The 12,661-nt window shown below is 42.2% G+C and overlaps 1 protein-coding gene across 4 annotated transcripts in view; it reads right to left on the reverse strand.

Annotated features, from left to right (window-relative positions):
- The window catches only part of dus1l (dihydrouridine synthase 1-like (S. cerevisiae)), a 36,765-nt gene extending 33,038 nt beyond the window's left edge, over nucleotides 1-3,727 (reverse strand). Inside the window, exon 1 of one of the 4 annotated variants that reach the window (XM_088334632.1) lies at nucleotides 3,532-3,721. The gene's annotated coding sequence lies outside the window, so the exon portion shown is untranslated. Of the gene's footprint in view, nucleotides 1-3,531 lie in introns of all 4 variants that reach the window. The other 3 variants (XM_088334719.1, XM_088334557.1, XM_088334804.1) reach the window with 3 other exon arrangements.
- Between the last annotated feature and the right edge of the window lie 8,934 nt (nucleotides 3,728-12,661).

Below are 12,661 nucleotides of genomic sequence, written 5' to 3' on the forward strand. Positions count from 1 at the left end.
GATAGGCAAGGAACCTACATCAACGCGTAGAGACGCACACGCACAAGCAAACAACACAGGCAATCTGTGCACAACTTTCAGTTTAAAAAAACACGTTACACTTCAGTATTTTGGACACATTGCGGGTTCATACTGAACGACAGTGGTAAGCCCCAAAATACCAAAAAAGCGGTCTGGAAACTTTGTTTCAAGGTGCCAGTGAAAGGAGCTAACGCAGACTGACAGATTGTATTACACGGTACATTGCTACTGAAATGCTGCCGTTCAAAACGGATGACACACCAGCATTCAGAGACATGTTGTACAGGTTTGATAAGCTGTACGACCCACCAAGCAAAACAATTTTAAGTTTACAAGTTCACATTCAAGTTGATGTCAAGTTAATAAAGCTAAAGCTGTGCAATTTTTTTTTGTTTTATTCCAAGAGAAAATATGTTTACTTCCCTCATTTTACTGTTGACCAGTTTTTGTTTTTAAAGCCCAAGAACTTCAACAAAAGAGACAATTGTCTGCTGCTGTTAACTGCAATCACTTTAAATGTGTTGAAATCTTAGAACTTGGAAAAGCAAAGACGCATTTATCTGCTCTGCAGCTGTATTCACTATTAGTGTGTGTGTGTTGAATTTAGAGTATTTTTCTCATCCGTGCACCTCGTTTTTGCACTTAATTACTGAAAAGTTGAGTGTAAGACGTTAGGACCAGTTACGTCACCTGTGCACTGTTCCTACAAATAATTTAACCTGACAGGCTGAAATGGTGCACTGTGACATATAATTTAATAAAAAGAACAAAATGTTTAGTTAATAATGATTTATTGATTAATTATTGACTTGATTACTTGACCATTACATTGCTCTTCTTTTTTATGGTGTTCAGTTTTAATATTAAGCCGATATTATCATAAGCATATAATGCAAATGGGGATTTCTTTTTGACTGACTGACAAGACATATGTGCATTGTTTGAACATCATTTATGATTTATTGTCCCAGAAGTGTATTATTTAAGTTGCTTGTTTTGAGGATAGAAAATTAAATCACAATCATGAATTATATCGGATTGCAATACTTGTAGAATCGCAATTACACATACATACATTATATATATCAATTTGACACTTGGTAACGTGATAGAATCAAATTGTTACCAAAGCATATCATCAAACCCTAGCAAAAGACTACATAAATCAACCAAAGAAATTGGAGCAATGTAGAATTAATGCAAAGTCATTGTTAAACAGCTGACATTGGTGGGGTGTGCAACCTGTCCAACAGTAAATTAACCAATGCATTACAATTTGAAAAAAAATATATCATGTTGACAGAAACCCAGCATAAAGTAACATAATTTAATCTTGGGTTTTGGACATGATGTATGCTAAAAATTTGGTTGCCACACGCAGGACTGATGTTGCTTACTGTAATTCCAAGGTCTGGGATCCAAGCAATTCTAACAGACTTTGTGTGAATGGCAAGACCCAAAAATTAAAAGGGAATGTTGACACCCAGCATTATGCTTGGGAGAGGAGCTCCTCCAGTATGCATACATACAGTCTTGCAAGTGCCAGCATTCAGCACGTTTTATAGAGATTACCCTTTCAAACACAGCCAAGTCTAAAAATCAACATGCTACCAGGTTGCTAAATGCAGGGTTCCTACAGCTAAAGGCAAGTTAAGTTCAAAACTTGTTAATGCCTCTTGAAATTAAATACCAAGTTGACAAAATTCAAACTTGCTCATGTAGGCTGTCTTGTCATAACCACATGCAAACGATTGGACAATGTCAGAATTGTCCAAACATTGCATGGAATACGCCTCGAACTCACTCATTTGACCTAAATCATAAATTCAATGTTTGGTCACGGTTTTCAAAAGCAACAGAATCTTACTGTAGGTGTAATGACGAACGTCTGAAGATGTGATTCTGCTGCTGTCCCAACACACCTGGGAAATACTTGGCATCTGTTGGCAACTTGCTTGTGTGACTCCAAAGCCTAGACTCCCATCGCATGGAGTTTAAAATATTTCTTGCACACAATACATCGTGCCTCAGACACATTACTTGGCAGTTTTTAGATACGGCGAAAAACGTTCGTCTGACAGCCATTTCTCATTCGTTTTACACTTTCCCATGGCCCAAAGCAATGACTTTGTCCAAAGTTGCTGAGTGTATTGTGAGTAGACCTAAGACATACGTCCGCTACAAAAGACCGACTGAAACTACATCACTGTTTTAATACTTCTGTTATTGTGGCCATGCGATTTTGCATCTAAAGTAATTCAATAAATTATTGAAAAAAGGATCATTTGTAAATGTTACCAAATCTTTTTAGATCAAACAAATATAAATCTTAACGTGTTGGATTAAAGACATTTTAATGCCAATTAAGGCTTTTTTTTAGATTAATGAACTCAATGCCTTTAATAATTTGCAGGGAACCCTGTAAAAAGCTTGATAATGGGGATGGAACCTTCATCAACATGTAAAACTGGCCCTTGAGGATGCCACTGTAAGCATTTCCAACTGTCGATACAGACGATAAGTTAAATATTAATTGTAATCTGTTAATAAGCAGTTAGTGCAGTCAGCTTTCAAATGTGTTGTGGTTTCAACACGAACTAAAATGGAATTCCACAGACATTCCCCCTTTATGACTTTTAATTAAAAAAAAAGGTCACAGTCCACTACTGGCGTTTGCAACATGTATTTAGAGAGTACAAATAAGGTCCGAATCAATTCAAAGTTCTGTTTATCTCTAAGCAAGACGCCATTTGGAGGACGCCGTCCTTAAACATGCACTATGCAGCATGCGTTCTACCCATGCCAATCCAGGTCATGCTTAAAAATAATACACAGATCTTATGCTTGCATGGATGCCGTGTTACGTTCGGGTAACGCAGGGAGTCCAACGTGGTGCCCCCTAAAGACAGTTGATGTGCCCGTAGACCTGAACTGAAAATAGCACACCAGTATCGGAACAATGCGATTGAATGATTTTTTAGTAAAATTACTTTTTGTTGGTTGACAGTCTAACCTATATTCCAAATAATTAACACAGTAACAACATAGACAACAAGAATTTAATTGTATTAAACAAATGCATTTATTCCTCTTAGTATTAATTTTACAGGAATACAATGAACTAGTTTCCAATTTCCTTTTTATTTTTTTCTTCGTGCTATCTTGGTGACATTATACTTTTTTGCTAGGTATCAAGCAAAATTTTGGCCTCATTTCTAGTTAGCTATCAAGCTAGCTTTGTTATTAGCTTTCTATCGGGATATTTAGATAGCTTTAAGCTAGCTATCTAGCGCCATTAGTTTTTTTTTTACCTGTTTACCTCTATCTAACCATTATTCTACCTTTTAGCTATTTAGTAAGCCCTCTGGCTAAGTTCCTATTTTAGAAAATCTCATCATAGTGGGTGCCCTTTGCGCTGATTTGTAGAAAATAATAGTTCGAAACTTGAAAAAGATCGGAGAAAATTGCATAATAAGCGGGTAGTTGCCATTTCCAGTATCGTATTTTTACCTTTGGAGCTGTGAGACCAAACTCACGCCATGCTGCGTGCGTATTGTTACCGGGAAAGCTTTCTCTTAGAGAAATTTATTTGGCTTCAGCGTTACCGTCATCTACTGGCCTGGAGTCGACACGGCGAGGACTCCTGTTCATAGAGGAAGTTGCGTTTTATTGTGTAACAGAAACGTGACCGGTGTTTTAGGGATGTTGGCCGTCATTTTATAGAAAATAAATTTAAAAGCAGGCCTGTAGATCAATTTAAATCAAGTGTCTCCTTCTCAATTGAGTTGAAACTAGGGTCCCAGTGACGTTGGGCCAAATTGGGTTTTCCACAAAAACAGCGCTGATGAAAAGATTGTTCTTAAAGGGACAGTGCTTTATGTGTACATTAGATTTTGCTGTCATGTGTAGTGCAACCAAAAATTAGTCCAAGGAAGGCTACAAATTACTGAGACCGAAAGTGAGCAACAAGCACAGTTTTTCTCCCAGTTTGTAAAGCAATAAAATGAAAGAAGAAAGAAGGAAAAAGAAACTAAAAAGGAAAACGGGAATAAGAAGAAAAGTAGGGGTAAATAAAGAGAAAAAATGATCATAGATAAGAATAAAGAAAAAAGAAAATAAAGATAAGAAAGGAATCAAAGTGGGGAAAAAATGACCTACAAATTATGAAATTTGCTCTTTTTCCTTTTCACTTTCTTATCTCTTTTTATTTTATTATTTTCCGTTTTTCTTAAGTTTCATTTTTTGTCTTATTTCTTTTATCAATTTTCTTATTTTCTTTTGTTTGTCCTTTTTTCCTTTTCATTTGTCAACTGTTCTCTTTATTTTTTTCATTGATCTCCTTTTCACTCTCTTTCTCTCTCTTTTTTTCTGAGTTGCTCTCTTTTCTCTCGTTCTGTCTGTCTATTTTTTCCTGGCCCTTGAGGATGCCAGAGTAACAGTCTGGTGGTGCCCATCCCTCTCCAGGCCAAAATAATGGTATGGATCCCTTAACCACTGTGACCGCAAGGGCACCATTTATATCTTTCTCTCTTCTTTATTTATTTTTCTCTCTCTTCATGTTTTCTCTCTCTTCTCTCTTTTCTCTCTCCCTTGCTCTTTCTCAACCGCTGTTTTTTATTTTCTTTCTTTTCATTCCTTTTACTATCTCCTTTTCCCTTTCTCTCTCTTTTCTATATTTCTTTTTTTTGCCTTTCCCTCTCTCTTTCTTTCTCTTTTTCTGACTGTATTTCTCCTTGTTTATCTATCTCTATTCCTCTCTCTTCTTTATTTTTTCTCTCTCTTCACTTTTCACTCTCTCTATTTCTCTTTCTGTCTCTTTCTCAACCTCTCTGTTACTCATTTTCTCTTTCTTTTCCCGATCTCTTTCACTACCTTCTGTCAGGCGGGACGGAAGGAAAACTGAGATTACTTGCACTCGTTTCTTGGTTTTTATTGGAAGGAAGGAATGACAAGGCGTGATTCTTCAACTTGTTGTTTGACGGATTGACAGGCTTGACAGACGAAGCTTGACAGGCGGGCGCAGGCTTGGCGGGAATGGTCGCGGACAGGCGGAATCGTCGTGTTGTTGGTCGGGGCTGGAGAAGAAGTGCGTCGTCGTGTTCGGAAATGTGATCAGGAATCAGACGGGCAGGGCAGGTCGTAGGCAAATTCGGAAACGGAGATCAAGTAGAAAAACAGGAGGCAGGCAAAGAGTCGGAGGTACGGGCTTTCTGAGCAGATGGCAACAGGTAGCATAGTACTATCAGACAGCTTGTTTCCGGAAGCAGAGGATTTAAATGGACAGGGTGCGCCAATCAGCTGTCCTGGCTGTTGGCGCCAAGTCCTGAGCACAGGTGTTCCAGATCCGGGTGATTGTGACACCTTCTTTCTCTATTTCTGTCTCTCCTTATCTGTTTCATTTTCTCTGTTTAATTTTCTCTCTTTCTCTCTCTCTCACTCTCTCTCTCTCTCTCTCTCTCTCTCTCTCACTCTCTCTCTCTCTCTCTCTCTCTCACTCTCTCTCTCTCTCTCTCTCTCTCTTTCGCTCTCGCTTTCTCTCTCTCTCTCTTTAGGCACTTTGAGAAGTCTTCATTGACTTGAAAAGCGCTATATAAATGCAGATCATTTCATTTCATAATTTCTCTTTCTCGCTCTCTCTTCCTCTCTCTCTCTGTTCTCTATTTTTCTTGTTTTCTCTCTCTCTCTCTCTCTCCCCCCTCTCTCTCTTTCTCTCTCTCTCTCTCTCTTTTTCTCTCTCTCTCTCTCTCTCTCTCTTACTTTTTTTTTGGCTGCCAGTTAGTCGCAGGGCACACGGAGACCTAAAACCAATGCAGCACTCATTCATACCTATAGAGACAATTTGGATCTGCCCATCAACGTACCATGCATGATTTTTTAATGTGGGAGGAAAGCACAGTCCCTGGAGGTAAACCCACACGAGCGAGGAGAATATGCAAACTGCTTAGAGAATTGAATTTTCATTAATATGACGTCATTTTGAAATCGTTTATTGCACTGCTTTTGAAGAGTGTATCCGGCTCATCTCTCATGAATAGATTCTCATTCTATTGTCTTGATTATTTGCTAAGACACAATTATCAACACTTTAATGGATTTTTGTCCATTAGGCCCATGAACTGTTATTCATTTATTTGAATTTTAAAATTATCATTTTATTGCTATGATGTTACTATTTTATTATCAAATGTATTACTAGAAATAAGGTTAGATAGACCCATGTAACAGAGTTGAAATTTGATTGTTTTGAATGTTTTTTTGAATTCTCACAAAATCTGTGTTTTTGTTGTATTACTGGTAATATTCCGGTACCTCATTCAGTTGTTAAGTCATGGGCGTCTGCGACTGTTTTTTTCGTTTGGCACTTTATGGGCTTCAGCGCTTGCCGTAGCTTAAGTGATTTTTGTAAGCGTTGAAGATAATTGCAGTCGAGAACAGAGACCCCTGACTTTTGTATTGTTTTATTTACTGAATGCAGGCAATAAACCAGAGATTGTGAAACCTTGTGTCGTGCATGAACGAGGGTCGCTACACTGGTGCCGTGACTACGCCACTGGATCATTTCGATCAGCCTCTGAGCAGATCCCGGCGTTGCTGCATATTCTTCTTGTGTCCACTAGAGGGTACTGTTGTACTGCATTGGCGCTTTGATTTTGTTTTATGTATTTGTGCCACTGTGCATTTGCTATCAATACGTTAATTATTAGTTAATTTCTGGTTTTTATTTTTCCTGTTTTATTTTCTATTCTTTGTATTATCGAAAGTATAATGGCTAAAGGATATAGTAGTCAAAATGACGATTTTCAGGGCTTTTCTATTGGCAGGGGTGTCCATTTTAATGGTTTGAATGCAAACACACTTACTAGTGGGTATGGAAGTAAAGGTGTAGGTGGTCTCCAAGAACATGTTAGTGATGGGAGGGACAGGGGGCGTGGTATGAGCCCAAACTGGTCTCCAAGTGAACAGTTCTTGAGGGAGAATGCACAGACTTCAACCCAAATGAGTGATAATATTGCCCTGCAACACTTGACTGACATGGTAGGCCGAATTGGAGAACAGATAGGCAACTCAGTATTGGCTAGTCTGCTCTCTTCTGGTTTCATTGATCGCACACATGCACATGACACACCAATGACTGGAAAAGCAGCGACTGTTATGACTAAAGACGACCCTAGACCACATAACACAACGCAGGAAAACACTACACCGGTAATTGTCCATGTCAAGACTGAACGTGAAATTGTGACTTTCAGGGGAAATGGTTCTGACAAGTGTTCAATTCAAGAATGGATCACCATGACTAAAGCCCAGCTTCGGAAACAGTCATATACAACAGCTGAGAAAGCAGATGAGATACTAAGCAGGCTTTTAGGGAGGGCAAGAGACGTTGTCAGAGTAGCTCTCAGGAGTGATGAGGCACTTGATGTGAGGCAAGACCCAGATATCATTTATGACATTCTAATACGATACTTTAGTCATTCCTCGTCAACTCTCCCGTTGCAAGATTTTTACACCACGCTACCCACGCCAAAGGAAAATCCAGTTGACTACTGGATCAGACTAAACAAAGCAGCAGACACTGCTGATGAGGGTTTGCGTCGCTTGGGCAGAAAAATGGAAAACCTTGGCGGGGAAGTGGCACAAATGTTTGCAAAGTACTGTCCTGATCCACAGCTATCAAACATTTTCAGATGCAAGCCTGTTAATGAGTGGACCTCTAAGGACGTTCAACTCAGGATAGATGAGTATCAAAGGGAATCAGGGGCGTCAACTAGGTCTTGCAGTGTCCCTCCACTGAAGAATTACCCGACTGCAGTGCTTGACAGTGAATCTCCTTGTTGTTCCTACTCTGGCTCTATAGAGACGGGTCTCCAGTCCATTTGTCCCCACCATGTTAACCCCGATCCATATACACATTTTTCGTGTGTTCGACAGCATGCCCAGCGCCCACAGCATGTCTCACCGCCTGTCCGTGTCCCATCACAGCATGTCCCACCACAGCATGTCCCACCACAGTATGTCCCACAGCCTGCTCAGAAAGAAGACAGTGATGTCCTTGGCCGAATGATGAGCATGCTAGAGAGAGTTTTGTCTAGAGTGGAGCCACGGAATCCTGAGCGTATTCAGAGGCGCCTAAGTCCTTTCAACTCTCCTCCATGTAAGGTGTGTGGTGGCGCTGATCACTCCACTTTATATCATTGCAAATTGAATAATCTGTGTTTCAAGTGCCTAGCCCCTGGTCACTCTAAGCAGCATTGCCCCGACAAAGTTTCTCCCCAAATCAGTTCAGTTTCGGGAAACTAGCTGACCTGTATTCAGAGGGAGGCCGTACAGGTCAAAATGAGTTCTCCCACCCATTTGATCTCAATTTCAATTCAGTTTTTAATTCTGACACGTTCACACAATCTCAGTTGCCTAATATTGTTTATCAAAACACACATACTGTAGGGGGCCGCGATAGTTTGTTTTATGTACCAGTTAGAGTGGGGAGCAGTATGACTTTGGGGGGGATGTTGGATAGTGGCTCCATGGCCTGTACCGTGAGTGAGACTGCTCTGCGTAAGATGCTCTCTGTTGGAGCAGTACGTACAGAAGACGAATTTTCCACCAACGTGACACTCATTGGTGTTGGGGGTCGACGAGTGTGCCCAAAGTCAGCTTTCAACATCGAAATGGAAATCAATAATTGTAAAATGATTGTGCCAACAATTGTTGTTGAGGGGCAACCTGATGACCTAATCATTGGAACTAATGTTATCAGAAACATATTGCATGAGTCAAAGAAGTTTGGTGCGTACTGGACAGCAATCTCTGCTCCATCATCCACTAATGCTGAAACTGAGCAATTTCTTTCATTGCTAGCTGGCTTGCATAGATGGAGTGGTGGTGAAATGCCCGAGAAGATAGGCACAGTGCTCTGCAATTCAGCCACATGCCTTGAGCCTGGCCGTGAGTACCTCTTGTGGGGGAAGCTGTCAAAAACTGCACGAGTATCTCCTGGGAGCGCAGCGATGACAGAACCTACGTCGGCACGATCTGCCCCCAAGGGTCTAATGGTCGCCAGAATCGTCACACCTCTGTGGGCAGATGGATGGGTTCCACTGAAAGTCATGAATGTCACAGAATATCCGCTGTTTTTGAGACGCAATGCAAAGCTGGCTGACTTGGTGCCTTGTGTTGCTTTGGAGGATCTAGACCTGGTCAGTGGCCATCAGAGTACTTCCGTTGTGCAATTGCCCCCTGTCTGCTCTGATGTAAGTAATGCTGAGGAGAAGCTACAGTCTATTGGCCTGGGTGAACTAGATGTTGGCTGTTGTGATGCATCGTCTGAGTGTAAAGACAAGTTGTCAGAGCTGATCATTCACTACCAAGACATCTTCTCGCGTAATCACCTTGACTGCGGAAAGGCGAAGGACTTTGTTCACAGAATCCATCTGGTTGACCAAAAGCCGTTCAGACTCCCTTTTAGACGTGTGCCACCGAGTCAGTATCAAAAATTACGCCAAGTTTTGAATGAAATGGAAGAGAAAGAGATCATTCGAAAGTCGACAAGTGAATATGCTTCACCTTTAGTTCTCATCTGGAAGAAGAATGGTGATATGCGTGTGTGCACTGACTTTAGGTGGTTGAACAAGAGGACTCTGAAAGACGCTCATCCTCTGCCACATCAGGCTGATTGCTTAGCAGCACTTGGTGGCAACTCCTTCTTCAGTACAATGGACTTGACGTCTGGGTTTTACAACATGCCTTTACACGAAGATGATAGGAAGTACTCAGCGTTCACTACGCCTATGGGGCTTTATGAGTACAACAGGTTGCCACAGGGGCTCTGTAATAGCCCAGGGAGTTTCATGAGGATGATGACATCCATTTTCGGGGACCAAAACTATTTAAGTCTGCTATGCTACTTGGACGACATTTTAGTTTTTGCCCCTGATGAAAGTTCTGAACTCAGACGTCTTGAAATGGTGTTCAGCAGACTCCGTGCCCACAATCTGAAACTGCCCCCCAGGAAATGTCACTTTTTAAGGAAATCTGTAAAATTCTTGGGGCACATTATTGATGAACATGGAGTGTCAACCGATCCAGAAAAAGTTGAAAGTATAAGCAAAATGACTGTGGCGGACTTGATGGAGTCGGATGGAGCGACACCTTCTGTGAAACGTGTACGGTCTTTCTTGGGCATGTTAAATTTTTATCAACACTTCATTCCGGGGTATTCAACACTCGCAAAGCCCTTGTTTTATCTGCTGGCTGGCCAGAAACAGAAGAAAGGCAGAAAGCCCAAATGCACTGTAGTGGGCCGCAAACTGAAATCAGGTGACTGGACTGCTGACCACGACCAGGCATTTACAGACCTCAAAAAGGCCCTTATCCATTCTGTGGTTTTGGCTCATCCAGACTTTAGTCGTCCATTTTTGCTGTCGACTGACGCCTCACTGGATGGCCTTGGAGCCGTTTTGTCCCAGGTACGTGAAGGTGACACGGTGGCTAGGCCAATTGCGTTCGCTAGCAAGTCTTTGACCCGGTCACAGAAGAACTACCCAGCTCACCGTTTGGAATTTCTTGCACTGAAGTGGGCTGTGTGTGAGAAGTTTAGCCATTGGTTGAAAGGCCATGAGTTTACCGTCTGGACTGACAATAATCCACTTATGACTAAACCCAAATTGGACTGTTGTGAGCAAAGATGGGTGTCAAAGCTGGCCAGTTACAATTTTGAAATCAAATATGTGCCTGGTCCCAAAAACACGGTTGCTGACGCTCTCAGCCGTGTCCCTTTTTGTCAGAATGTTGGCCACAGACTAGTCAGTGAACCTCTTCATGATCTCACTGCGGAGGCTGCGGTTTTGTCTGATACAGCCGTCCAACAGACTTTCAGAGACTCTACCGATCAGCCTGTCATGGCAGAGAAGCTGTCCCATTCTTTAGCTACAAATGTCCAGTCATTACTCGTGTCGGCCCAGACTGTATCCAATCAAGAAGTTGCTGCTGTTGTCCAGTCACACACTGAATGGGCCTCCGGTGCGAGAACTCGTGCAGCTCAACTGATAAGCCACATGCCCCACCTTATCCCAGATACACTACCCAGTCTGCCTGCTTTCTCCATGGATGACCTGCGGGAGGCTCAGTCCAGGGACAGAGTTTTGTCTCGTCTTCGGTTTTATGTGGAACGGTCTCGAAGACCGTCTAGACGTGAAAGGGCACACGAGACAAGTCAAGTTCTGGGCCTCCTGAAGCACTGGGAGAAGTTTGTTCTGAGTGATGATGTTTTGTACAGAGTATCCCATAATCAGATTTCAAATGCAAAACGCCATCAGTTAGTGGTCCCTGATTGCCTGAAGGCCGAAGTTTTAAAAGGGGTGCATGACAGTGCGGGCCATCAAGGCCAGTCAAGAACCCTGAGCATCGCCAGACAGAGATTCTTTTGGTTGCATATGGACAGAGATGTGAGGATGCATGTTCGTCAATGTCAGCGTTGCATAGTCAGCAAAGTCACTGAGCCTGCAGGGAGGGCCCCTCTGGAAAGCATTGCCACTTCCCGCCCATTGCAACTTGTTTGTATTGATTTCTGGTCCGCTGAAGATTCACACAACAAATCTGTTGACGTACTAGTCATAACAGACCATTTCACCAGATTGGCACAAGCTTTTCCATGTAGAGACCAGTCAGCCAGGCAAGTAGCTAAAGTTCTATGGGAAAAGTATTTTTGTGTTTATGGCTTTCCGGAGAGGATCCACAGTGATCAAGGCCCAAGCTTTGAGAGCAATTTGGTCGCAGAACTTTTACAATTATCTGGGGTGCGTAAGTCACATACTACCCCGTACCATCCGATGGGAAATGGAAGTGTTGAGCGTTTTAATCGTACTTTGGGCAATATGATCAGAGCTCTGCCCCCTGAATCAAAGCAGGACTGGCCAAGACGTTTACAAACACTCACATTCATGTACAATTGCACTGCTCATGAAACTACTGGATATGCACCATTTTACTTGATGTTTGGGAGAGTTCCTCGCCTCCCAGTTGACACTCTGTTTGGGAACATTTTGTCTGACCCTGACATTACCACCTACGGCAGATATGTTGCAAAACTGTCTGAAGACCTGAAGGAGGCTATGTCAATTGCTCAGGAACATGCAAAAAAGGAACAGGGCAGACAGACTCGACTCTATAACAGGGCAGCAAAAGGGCCGTCAATTGAAGTTGGAGATAGAGTCCTTGTGGCGAACAAAAATGAGAGGGGCAAGCGAAAATTGGCTGATAGGTGGGAGTCTATCATCTACACTGTTATTGAGATGAACCCTCAAACACACACATTCAGAATTCAAGACCCCATCACAGGGAATGAGAAGGTTGTTCACCGTAACCTGCTGATGTTGGTTAACTTTCTCCCAGTTCAAGACCAGCCCTCTCCCCAGTCTGATTTGTCTTTGTCCTCTGCACAATCATCTGCCTCTGTTTGTTCTTCAATGACCAGTCCCACTGTCTCCGAAGAGTCTCATGCTCGAGTGCCTGCTCAGCTAAACCGGTCTGGATGTGCGGCAGATGATGCGCAGAGTCTTGTAAGCATCTCAGGCCTTGACAACTACACAGATCTCACACCTGCATCTGGGGAGAGAACCAGAGAGTGGGTGCATGGGCTGAA

The sequence above is a fragment of the Urocampus carinirostris genome, chromosome 1 (genome assembly GCF_059441175.1).
Source record: "Urocampus carinirostris isolate Australia breed hairy pipefish chromosome 1, RoL_Ucar_1.0, whole genome shotgun sequence".
NCBI lineage: Eukaryota > Metazoa > Chordata > Actinopteri > Syngnathiformes > Syngnathidae > Urocampus > Urocampus carinirostris.